The sequence below is a fragment of the Papaver somniferum genome, chromosome 9 (assembly GCF_003573695.1).
Source record: "Papaver somniferum cultivar HN1 chromosome 9, ASM357369v1, whole genome shotgun sequence".
Classification (NCBI taxonomy): domain Eukaryota; kingdom Viridiplantae; phylum Streptophyta; class Magnoliopsida; order Ranunculales; family Papaveraceae; genus Papaver; species Papaver somniferum.
Window position 1 is genome coordinate 36,244,366 of NC_039366.1, and position 10,855 is coordinate 36,255,220.

At 35.8% G+C, this 10,855-nt stretch overlaps 1 long non-coding RNA gene across 9 annotated transcripts; it reads right to left on the reverse strand.

Annotated features, from left to right (window-relative positions):
- Positions 1 to 271: 271 nt before the first annotated feature.
- LOC113311957 lies at positions 272 to 5,466 on the reverse strand. Of its 9 annotated transcripts, none has more exons than XR_003341639.1 (8): positions 5,145 to 5,466; positions 4,762 to 4,875; positions 3,566 to 3,713; positions 2,932 to 3,340; positions 2,537 to 2,615; positions 1,922 to 1,976; positions 1,446 to 1,531; positions 272 to 488 (listed from the first exon to the last, which is right to left on the reverse strand). It is a non-coding gene; the product is annotated as an uncharacterized LOC113311957 (long non-coding RNA). The 9 variants fall into 9 exon arrangements; XR_003341635.1 differs by having other exon boundaries at positions 3,492 to 3,713; XR_003341632.1 differs by having other exon boundaries at positions 2,932 to 3,052; positions 3,153 to 3,713.
- Positions 5,467 to 10,855: the final 5,389 nt, after the last annotated feature.

The following is a 10,855-nucleotide window of genomic DNA, read 5'->3' on the forward strand; positions in this document are numbered from 1 at the left end:
ATTTTAAATGGGAAAAATACGGTTTAGTCCAAAAATCAGTTCAAAAGTACAGTTTTGTCCAGCCCAAGTTAACTAGGTACAAATTAGTCCAAATTTATGAAAAGTACACTAATAACCTTTATTATTTAAAATTTAGTCCAAATATTTGCATTTTAGTCCAAAATTACTCATGACGATGTCAGCAATTTTAAATTAATCAAAAACAATTTATCTTTCGAACCATTAGTCCAAAATTCACAAAGTTTATATATTCGGAAAGTTCTTTCCGAGATCTATAAAAAAAAGTACACATATGATTATATAATTTTCATTTTTAAATTTTTTCAGTTCACACTAGTGTACAACTACGTACTCATCTGCAAAAATACAAAAAATCCCAATATTCATGATAGTGCCACTGTAGTCTGCACAGGCTGGAAAAAATATCAACCACGCCAAGCTCTAGCCACATAATGGATGGATTTGCATAGGATTGTTTAGCAGTTAACCTGCGTCTAGGACAAAACAATAATACATAAGAACCACAACTTGAAAAAGGAGTGATAACCTTTCACCAACAACTACGTAAGAAACAAAGCAAAGAAAGCGTCCAAAGGTAAAAAGTTAGTAAGTTATTAACTTAAAGAGACACAATCCATTTGTGCTTAACTGCACAAACTTAATATGACTGCGCAAGCTTAATATGACTTCAAGCGATCTCAGTATGGTGATATATTGCACTTTACCGAAAAGGAGATTATTAAATAAACCTATTTCCACTTTCCACGGATCAATCGCTAATGCTAATGAATTGTTAATAAAAAAAAAGAGTTTCCACTAACATATTATATATATGTATAAGGAGTCGGCTTTACATAGGTATGAGTGGTAGCTTAAAAGGGTGTAGCCTAAAGGTAAATAAGAAAAAATCAGGTCAGCAGAAAAGCGTGGAGACGCAGGTCAAAGTAAAAGGCAAATATAAGAAATCTTCGGTCTTGCGCCACTAAAATTGATGACAATGAAGATTAAAAAAGATAAGATGCACATCCACAAAAAGGTGAAGATACTAAAAGTCAGTGTTTGTAAACCCATGATGTCGGAATATGGATTAATTAAATACGTGTAATTCCAATACTTACACAGAACATGCAATATATCAATGAGATGGGACAATGGTGTACAACTATGTACACCACTGCAAAACGTGCATAAAATTGATCATTCATGACAACACACAAGCATATTTTCTCATGGGAATTACACAAGTGCACCAACATGTACACCACTAAAAAACATGAATAAAAATGATTATTGATAACCGGACATAAACCTACTTTTTCATGGAAATTACATAAGCACATCAATATGCACCCCTATAAACATCTAGTAAAGCTTTCATGTAATGAGTCTGAAATCCTATATATTCAGCTAAATTTAGTAATATTAACAAGTACAACAAATTTTACCTCCAAAAGATGCGGTGAAGCCTCCACTCATTTCCCTGTAAATTCCTAGAAAATCAATTCTTGGATAGGAGATTGTCCGCACATCACTTCACCAAAATTTTAAAAAAATGGAATCAGATGCATTTCCTACATAATCAATAGGTGTACAATTATGTAAACATTAACGATCAAAATGTGTACAACTATGTACACATTAACAATCAATACGTGTACAACTATGTGCACATTAAATGAAAGAGCACTTTGGTATTACAGTTGATATTAACGAAAATCCGAGTCTGACTAAATTGACCCTAAAATAAAATTCATTAAACTAGATATCAATTGAACACCTACTAAAATTAAGAATCTATGCTATTACAGTTGGTAACATGGTCTATAATGCTAGTGGTACACTTTAGGTCTCTTGAGAACGAATTGTAATGCTTCTACTCATACTTAAATTAAAATACATACAGTAAGGTTAATGATCATACCCATGCTTCCATCCATCGTGGCCCTTCAGCACCATCCAACGCACAGACATCGATACTGCCATCAATCAAAAGTTGTTTCAGAGCACACCTCCCATCAACCAAATTCGATAAGGAGACCACAACATATAACTGGTGTACCAGCATATACACCTCGTATAGCAAGCACACAAAAAAAGGTGTACTTTTATGTGCACCCGTATAACAGGTGTAAAAGAAAATACACCGGTTAAGTAGCTATGACACAACAACTAAGAAAATACACAGTAGGCGTGTTCACAAAACCAACTAAGAATTGTATAGTTGGCAAGTTAAAACATGACAAAAACTAACTAGAATTACATCTTAGTATTCTAATAATGTCGACACAACAACTTTGATATCAACTACAATCGGCATGTGTATAATTATGTACACATTAATATACCCTTACAACTATCACATGCCATCTAACAATAAAAGTGACACTAGGTGGAAAAAAAATAACTAACTTGTTGCCGACTCTATATATTTGGGCGCCACAAGGTCCCTCTTTCATTCCTAGCATCTTAAAATATCTAGGATCAGACTTTAAAAGTTGTTTAGCAGTGGTCCAGGAAGTAAGAACAGTCTTCCCACCTGCACTCACTTGATCAATTGCTTCTGCAGTTAACTTATGACAGCATCCAACAAAGCTTGGAGATTGGGGCGCTCAACCCTGCAAATTTCAATCACATTTTTAGGTCAAATAGAAAAATAAAAATAGAATTTAAGGCCAAGCTACATGATAAAAAAAATTATTGACCTATTTAAGAAAATTAATGAAATTTTCATAACATTTGACTAATCAGACACTTATTGAATGAGATATAATTAATAATAACACCATTTAATATGTATCATTAGTACACTAAAAAAATGATTCTTATACACCTCGTATATCAAGCACAAAAAAAAACAGTGCACTTTTATGTGCACCGTGTATAACTGGTGTACGAGAAAATACACCTATCTTGTTGAAACTGCAATCTCACCAGCAAGTCTAACACCACTTGGCCTTCCCTACTGAACATCAAGCTCACCAACAAGTCTATCACCAGTTGGCCCTCCTCTAATGATTAAGCATTTAAATTGCAAACTATATCTTGTTGTAGTCTGTCACAAAAAAAAATGGAGTCCATAACTCGAAGGAAACAATGAGCACATCTTCTAAGAAGTTAAAACCTCTTGTTATGATGCGAAGGGATTCAATTACCAATACAAAAAGTGACCCTAAAGAAGCACTTCCAAGGTTTGTTGATAATGTACTTTGGAAACAAACTCCAGTACTACATTGTATTCCTCTGAGATAATACAAAATCCAATCACTCCGCTAACAGTTATATTCGCAGCTTCGTAATACTTCAGCTGTCCAAGCTAACTGTTATATAGGCATCCTTATATCTGATAGGAAGTAAGAAATCCCAAGACATTTCACAAAGCAAATATATATTCAGATGAGATCGAAAATTGAAAATAGATGAAAGTCAAATTTGTTTGATGGGTAATAGAGACTAAGATGCATCGATACAAATTGGTGTACAAGCATATACACCTCGTATATCAAGCACAAAAGAAACAGTGCACTTTTATGTGCACCGCGTATAACCGGTGTACAAGAAAATACACCTATCTTGTAGAAACTGCAATCTCATCTGCAAGTCTAACACCACTTGGCCCTCCCCCAATGAACATCAAGCTCACCAGCAAGTCCAGCACCAGATGGCCCTCCTCCAATGAGTAAGCATTGAAATTTCACACTATATCTTGTTGTAGTCTGTCATATAAAAAAAAGTTGACACTTCATTTTTAGAAATCATCTCTTTAGATAACTCAGTACAGAAAAAACATGTTCCTTAACTCGAGAACTCATTTTTTTTGCTGATCCATGGATTTTGTTCCCACCTACTAATCTCTTTTTGAGTTTGCAAGATGGTTAAGCATCCTTACTTCTCCAAATTAGTATCCAAAAAAAATAAAAATGAATACTTTTGTTGTAATTCAAACAATCCAATAAATGCCAAACCGAAAAGAACATGTAAAAAATTTCAGAAGTAAGATTAGATATTGTAATCAATTTCATTGTTGTAATGACAATTCAATTTATTTTTCCTATCAGAGGAAGTATTTCTCTAAATTCCTAGTTAGAAAACATGCTTTGACTGAATTTATGTGTATAAAAACAAAACAGAATTCAATTCGTACATAAAACATATATATGTTTCGAATATACATGTCGTAACCTTATTAACTTGTTGTAGACACAGTACTCCAAAATCCTAACAAACAAGACAGTGCATGTCATTATGTGAAATTTAAGTACCTAATAAGGCTATATATGCACCAAACACTCTACCATCTAGTATAGTTAAATAATCATATAAATTTGGATACAGAACTTTATACTAATATGCATAGTCCACTCTACATTTTCCTGACTCTACACTAGTACAACACGAATGAAGAAGACCTAGAATGTGGACATATACTACTACTACCGTGGTTTCTTTGTCTTGATGACTCAAGTAAGCTTCACATTGATCCACATGCTTAGATCTTATAGGCTGTGATTGAATTCAATTGGTTTTGTGCATGTTCCTGGTCATTGACCAATTATCCCTTCTTTAAATTTTTTTCCCCTGTTACTCTTCTCTATAATCGAACTAATAAGTGGAATTTCCACACATAAACATGGCTCTATTGTAGATTTGTGGTAATGGTAGTGAAAGTACAATATAATTGAGGAAATTAGACATCTAATGTACATCAAATTCATAAATGCCAAATTAATAGAATCCTCGCAACATAATTTAAATTGAATTTACCTGTTGTAACTCCGTTAAAATTGAAGGCGGTGCAGCAAGCACCGATTCTTCTTGTTATCCATCCCCATCACTTTCTCTTGTTGTTTCAAATCCATCATTATTAATTAGTTTCTTCTGTTTAAAATCAAAGATTTCTCAAAATAAGAAATCAAACCGAAATAATTCAAAAGATAGCTGAATCATCAAGATATCAATAAACTGAAAATAATGATAAAATGTCGAACAAATTTTTCATCGATCAACAGACGAAAGTAAAAAATAACGGTGAGAAAATAAGGCTTTTCTGTGCAGCGAAGTAAGAAAAATCACTTAAGGTTTCTTCGAAAAATCAAAGATCTGATTTTTAATAGCATGACAATGTCAAAATTGAAAATTACTACTACCTGTTGAGTAAATCGCTTGATTTTTTCAAGAAATCCACTGATAAGGCTTCCACCTCTTCCAAATTCAGATCCTGATATGAAAATTTAAGGTTATTACTAAAATGCTTCATTTTCCTCCTATTCTTCCATATAGAGTAAGATCTAGAATACTCGTCTTAGTTTTAGAGATCTCGAATAACAAAAACTGATTGCGATCTCATATCAAATACTGTAGAAAAGCTTTGAATATAATCGGTTGAAACGAGATCAACTATTAAGCCCTAAATTATTTAGGTTTCATTTCAGAGCTCAGAGAAGAAATAAAAGAAATGAATCAATAACAATTTAGTATACGGTTTTGATTAAAAGGGTATATTCGAGAATAAAATATACCGGTTTGGACTAAATCGTTAAGAAAAGGATCAACCCCTTTAAAATTTGGTAAGTTTGGATCTCCTAATACTAGGTTTGAGAGGGAGGACTAAAAAGTCTAAAACCCAAATGTAAAGGGAGTAAAAGTTAATTCCTACATTTTAAATTGTACTCCATGAGTCGGCCTTGCCATTCCAGCAGAATTAAGTCCGCCGACAACTATATATCACTCAACAACATCCATAAGGATATAGAACTTGTGTCTCCCAAATAGCTAAGATGCTCTGAGCATGAACCAAGCTGGGGTTTCCGAAGTAGTCAAGTGCGCCTTCACTGAAAATATGTGAACTGGATTTGAACCAGACCGATTCTCCAAACTTAACTCCATTTTCGAGACAGGGAAAAAACATCCCAAAGCGCGTGGCACAGCCCACCTGGAATGAATTATTTCCAGTTCTCGGTTCTTGGCAAAGGTCCTCCGGTCTGCAGATAGGCCAGCAATATCCTAGCATGGGTCACAAGAGAATTCACCTTTTAAGTACGTTAAGGACTTACCGGAAAACGGTCTAAGGTACTTGACACGGTCTGGACCGATCATGGCATTACTGCCAGATCTTACATTGGGAATTTCGATTTGAGTTGGAAATTATAGCTGCGCCTGCAATTGATGCGGATGAGCGATCCATGGATGCCGGTTAAAGAAGGTATTACCTAGGTGTGTTATTATGGGGATAGACATGTCCTAGATCTTATGTTATGTTCTTATATGTATCATGGATTTTATTACAAATTATTGGGACAACTTGATCCAAATATCCCAAATACTAGTAGTAATTAAATTGCTTTGAAAAAATTGAAATCTGCTTTGAACTAATAAGAAAAATTAACATTTGCATCAAACATAGATGATAATGATGTTGTTAGGAATACATCTCATCAAGACTCAGTCAAAGCTCTTCTGGTAACAGCTGCCAAGAGAAAATCACGTATCAATCACTAGCTTGTGTTATGCTGCAGATTGATATGGATTTATTGCAAATATATTCTCTATAATTGCTAGCTTATGTTACGCCAAAAACATCTCTGTAACCCTTGTAAGAAAGGCATGTAATCTCTATATATTTGTCTACCTTTCCACCAGTTGAAGTGTGGATCAATTCACCAGAATATTGTATTATGTTTTGGTATCAGCCAGAAAGATCCTAAACCACACTTTCTTCATTTTTCCGCATCAATGGCAGCACCAGAAACATCCACTCTTCTAGCAATTCATATTAACCATCTCATCAACATCAAACTCAATGATACCAACTATCTTTTATGGAAGACAAAATTCAAGCCACTACTGAAGGGCTATCGTTTAGAAGGATATGTAGATGGTACTTATGCAAGACTATCACCAACCATACCAAACACACAAGCTGATTTACCACCATTATCAAATCCTGCATATGAAAAGTATGAACAGCAGGATCATATCCTACTAGGCTGGCTGCTTTCATCCCTCACAAAAGGAGTATTAGGTCATGTATCTGGTTTAACAACTTCAAAAGAAGTCTGGGATGCACTTGAAAAAAGATATGCACCCAAGACAAGGGCACATCAGATGAATCTAAGAAGGCAACTAATGAGTTTGCCCAAAGGTAACAGCTCCATGTATGATTATTTTGCAAAATCTAAACAACTATTTGATGCCCTTACAACATCAAGGAATGCACTTTCTGAAGATGATATGCAGCAATCAATCTTGAGTGGGTTGGATCAAGCATATTATTCAATTTTCACTTCGCTGAGCACTGTCGAAAAGATAGATATGGATGCATTTTATGCACATCTGATCGCATATGATATGAGACTTGAGCAACAACTAGCTTTTATTCAGCAACCAATGGCAAATATTGCCTCTTCATCTACTGCACCACCATATCAAAGACAAGAGCAAGGAAGGTTTCCCCGGAATCGATCTCAACAAAATCAAGGTTTTCGTCAGCAAAATCAACATAATCGACAACCTAAAAGAGATCAAGGAAAAGGTCCTTGTCGGATTTGCAATCGCAAAAACCATAATGCAAGTTTCTGCTGGTTTCGCAAAGATAACAATGCATCACAAAGAGGAGAACCAGCTGCATATCTTGCTTTACCTGGTGGTCCTGCTGATAACAATTGGGTGACTGACACAGGAGCAACTCATCACTTAACTGCAAATCTCAACAATCTGAACATCAGGCATGAATATGATGGAACTGAGCAAGTTCGTGTAGGAAATGGCAATGCTCTACATATTGAAAATATTGGTAATGCTTCTTTTACCCATAATAATCGATCCTTTCATCTCAAAAATATACTTCATGTGCCTGACATAAAAGAAAATCTTCTTTCTATTTCAAAGTTCTGCAAAGATAATAATGTATATTTTGAATTTCACTCCAATTTCTTTGATGTAAAGGATCTCAAAACCAGGACAACACTGTTGCAAGGCAGGAGTAAGAATGGGCTCTATATGTTTGATGATGTTCGAGAGATTACCAATACAACTCCAGCTGCTCTAGTAACCAACACTATTCCACTGTGGCATCAGCGTCTAGGACACCCAATGCTCCGTACTATTTTCCGAGTCATTAAAAAAAAATCCCCTTCCAGTTTCCAATAAGAAGTTTGAGTTCTGTCATTCTTGTCATGTGAGCAAGAGTCATAAACTTCTCTTCCCAAATAGTAGTACTGTAATCGATAAGCCATTGAGCTTACTTACGTCTGATTTATGGAAATCTCCTTACTTATCTAGAAATGGATATCGATATTATCTTCTGCTTATGGATGTTTTCTCACATTACACATGGATCTATCCACTAGTTCATAAATCAGATGCATTTCCTGTGTTCATTCAATTCAAAAAACTCATTGAAAATCAAACGGATCTCAAGATTAAAGTTTTTCAGTCAGACAATGGAGGAGAGTTTAAAAAGTTCACTGCGTTTCTAAATAGCTCAGGAGTTATACATAGATTTTCATGTCCTCATACATCAGCTCAAAACGGTCTTGCAGAACGTAGAATTAGACACATAACAAAGTCAGGCTTAGCACTTCTTTTTCATGCCTCAATGCCAAAATCCTACTAGTTTGAGGCTTTCACAACTGCATGTTACCTCATCAATAGACTCCCAGCTTCAAAAACTGAGTCTAAATCTCCTTTAGAGTTATTGTTCAACAAGACTCCTGACTGCTCCTCTCTTAGAGTTTTTGGATGTTTATGCTATCCATGTCTTAGACCATATGTCTCAAACAAACTCGAACCAAGATCTTTACCATATGTTTTTATAGGGTACAATAGTGCTCACAAAGGTTATTTATGCTTACATGTTTCAACCAACAGACTATATATCTCTCGACATGTCAAACTTGTGGAAACAAGCTTCCCATTTGCTGCCAGGCAACATGTAAATTCTCCTAACTTCACACAGAAATCACTCACTACAAAGCTCTTAAGCTCATCTGTTTTATCAGTTTCATCTTCTGGTGCATCACTTGAACCTGTCCAACCAGCATCACCATCCATTGAAGCTGAAGCTATAATTGATCAACCGTTGTCCTCTAGTCTGCCAGAAGTATCATCTCCAGTCATTTGTTAACCCACAGACAATACTACAGTTGGTACTTCATCAGTAGCAGCTGATAGCACTGTTTCTCAAGCTCAACAACAAATTCAGCAGCATCATATGGTCACACGAGCTCGAAATGGCATTAGAAAGCCTGTAAACAAGGTGTCTGCAAGCAACTAAATATCCACTAGAGACAACACATATTACTGCTCCAACATCTTATACTGAAGCATCAAAAGATCCAATATGGAGACCACCCATGGATGATGAAATTAATGCTCACATTCGCAATGGAACTTGGAGTTATGTTCCATATGAGGAGTGGATGAATCTAATTGGCTCAAAATGGGTGTTTCGTGTCAAAGAAAAAGCTGATGGGTCAATTGACAGACGCAAAGCCAGATTGGTAGCGCAAGGATATAATCAGCGTGAGGGACTTGATTACTATGAAACATTTAGCCCAATGATAAAGCCTAGCACGATAAGGCTTGTTCTCTCAATTGTTGTGTCTCAAAATTGGACGATGAAGCAATTAGATTTCCAAAATGCATTTCTGCATGGTGAGTTAACTGAAGCCATATATATGAAGCAACCACCAGGGTATGTCAATCCTGACTATCCTAATCATGTCTGTAAGCTCAACAAATCGATTTATGGGTTGAAACAAGCTCCGAGAACTTGGTTTTCCAAATTAAGTAATTTTCTCATTGCACTGGGATTCAAGGGTTCTATTTCTGACAGTTCTCTCTTTATACAACAAGCATCGGAAGGAGTTACATATGTCCTCATCTACGTTGATGACATCATCATCACAGGTTCAAACTCTGCTCTTATCACCAATCTTATTACTAATCTGAGCTCTGCCTTTGCAGTAAAGGATCTGGGAAACCTAAGTTACTTCTTAGGCATAGAAGTAATCCACCAAGACACTTCAGTGATACCCAATCAGCAGAAGTATGTAGTTGATCTACTCAAACGAACAAAAATGGATGATGCTAAACCAGTCTCTACACCTCTTCGAGTAAATGCCAATATCAGTAAGCACGGAAGTGTGAAATTTGAGGACCCTACTCTGTATCGTAGTGTCTGTGGAGCTTTAAAATATCTTCATCTCACCAGACCAGACATTGCGGTAGCACTCAACAAAGTATGTCAGTATATGCATAATCCTTTTGTTGATCATTGGGATCTAGTTAAGAGAATCCTACGATATCTCAAACATACAGTGCATTATGGTTTAGTTTTCCGTCCTTCAGCGGATACAACACTTCATGCCTACTCAGACTCTGATTGGGCTGGCAGTTTAGATGATAAAAGATCAACAAGTGGCTACGATATTTACTTTGGCAGTAATCTTATTTCGTGGAGTGCACGCATGCAAAAAACGGTCTCTAAATCCAGTACTGAGGCTGAATACAGAGGCATAGCCATAGCTACATCAGAGATATGGCTTCAGTCACTATTGCGTGAATTGGCATTGCAGTACAACTTCCAACATTGTGGTGTGACAATCTGGGTGCGACTTATCCGACAGCAAATCCAGTCTTTCACGCACGAATGAAACACATTGAAATTGATTACCATTTTGTACGAGAAAGAGTTGCAAACAAAACACTACTGGTAAAGTTTATTTCCTCAAAAGATCAGCTAGCTGACATTTTTACAAAGGGTCTTGCTTCTGTAAGATTTGAGTTTCTCAGAGACAAGTTGAGAATTCGGCCACTCATGCACAACTTGATGGGGGATGTTAGGAATACATCTCAT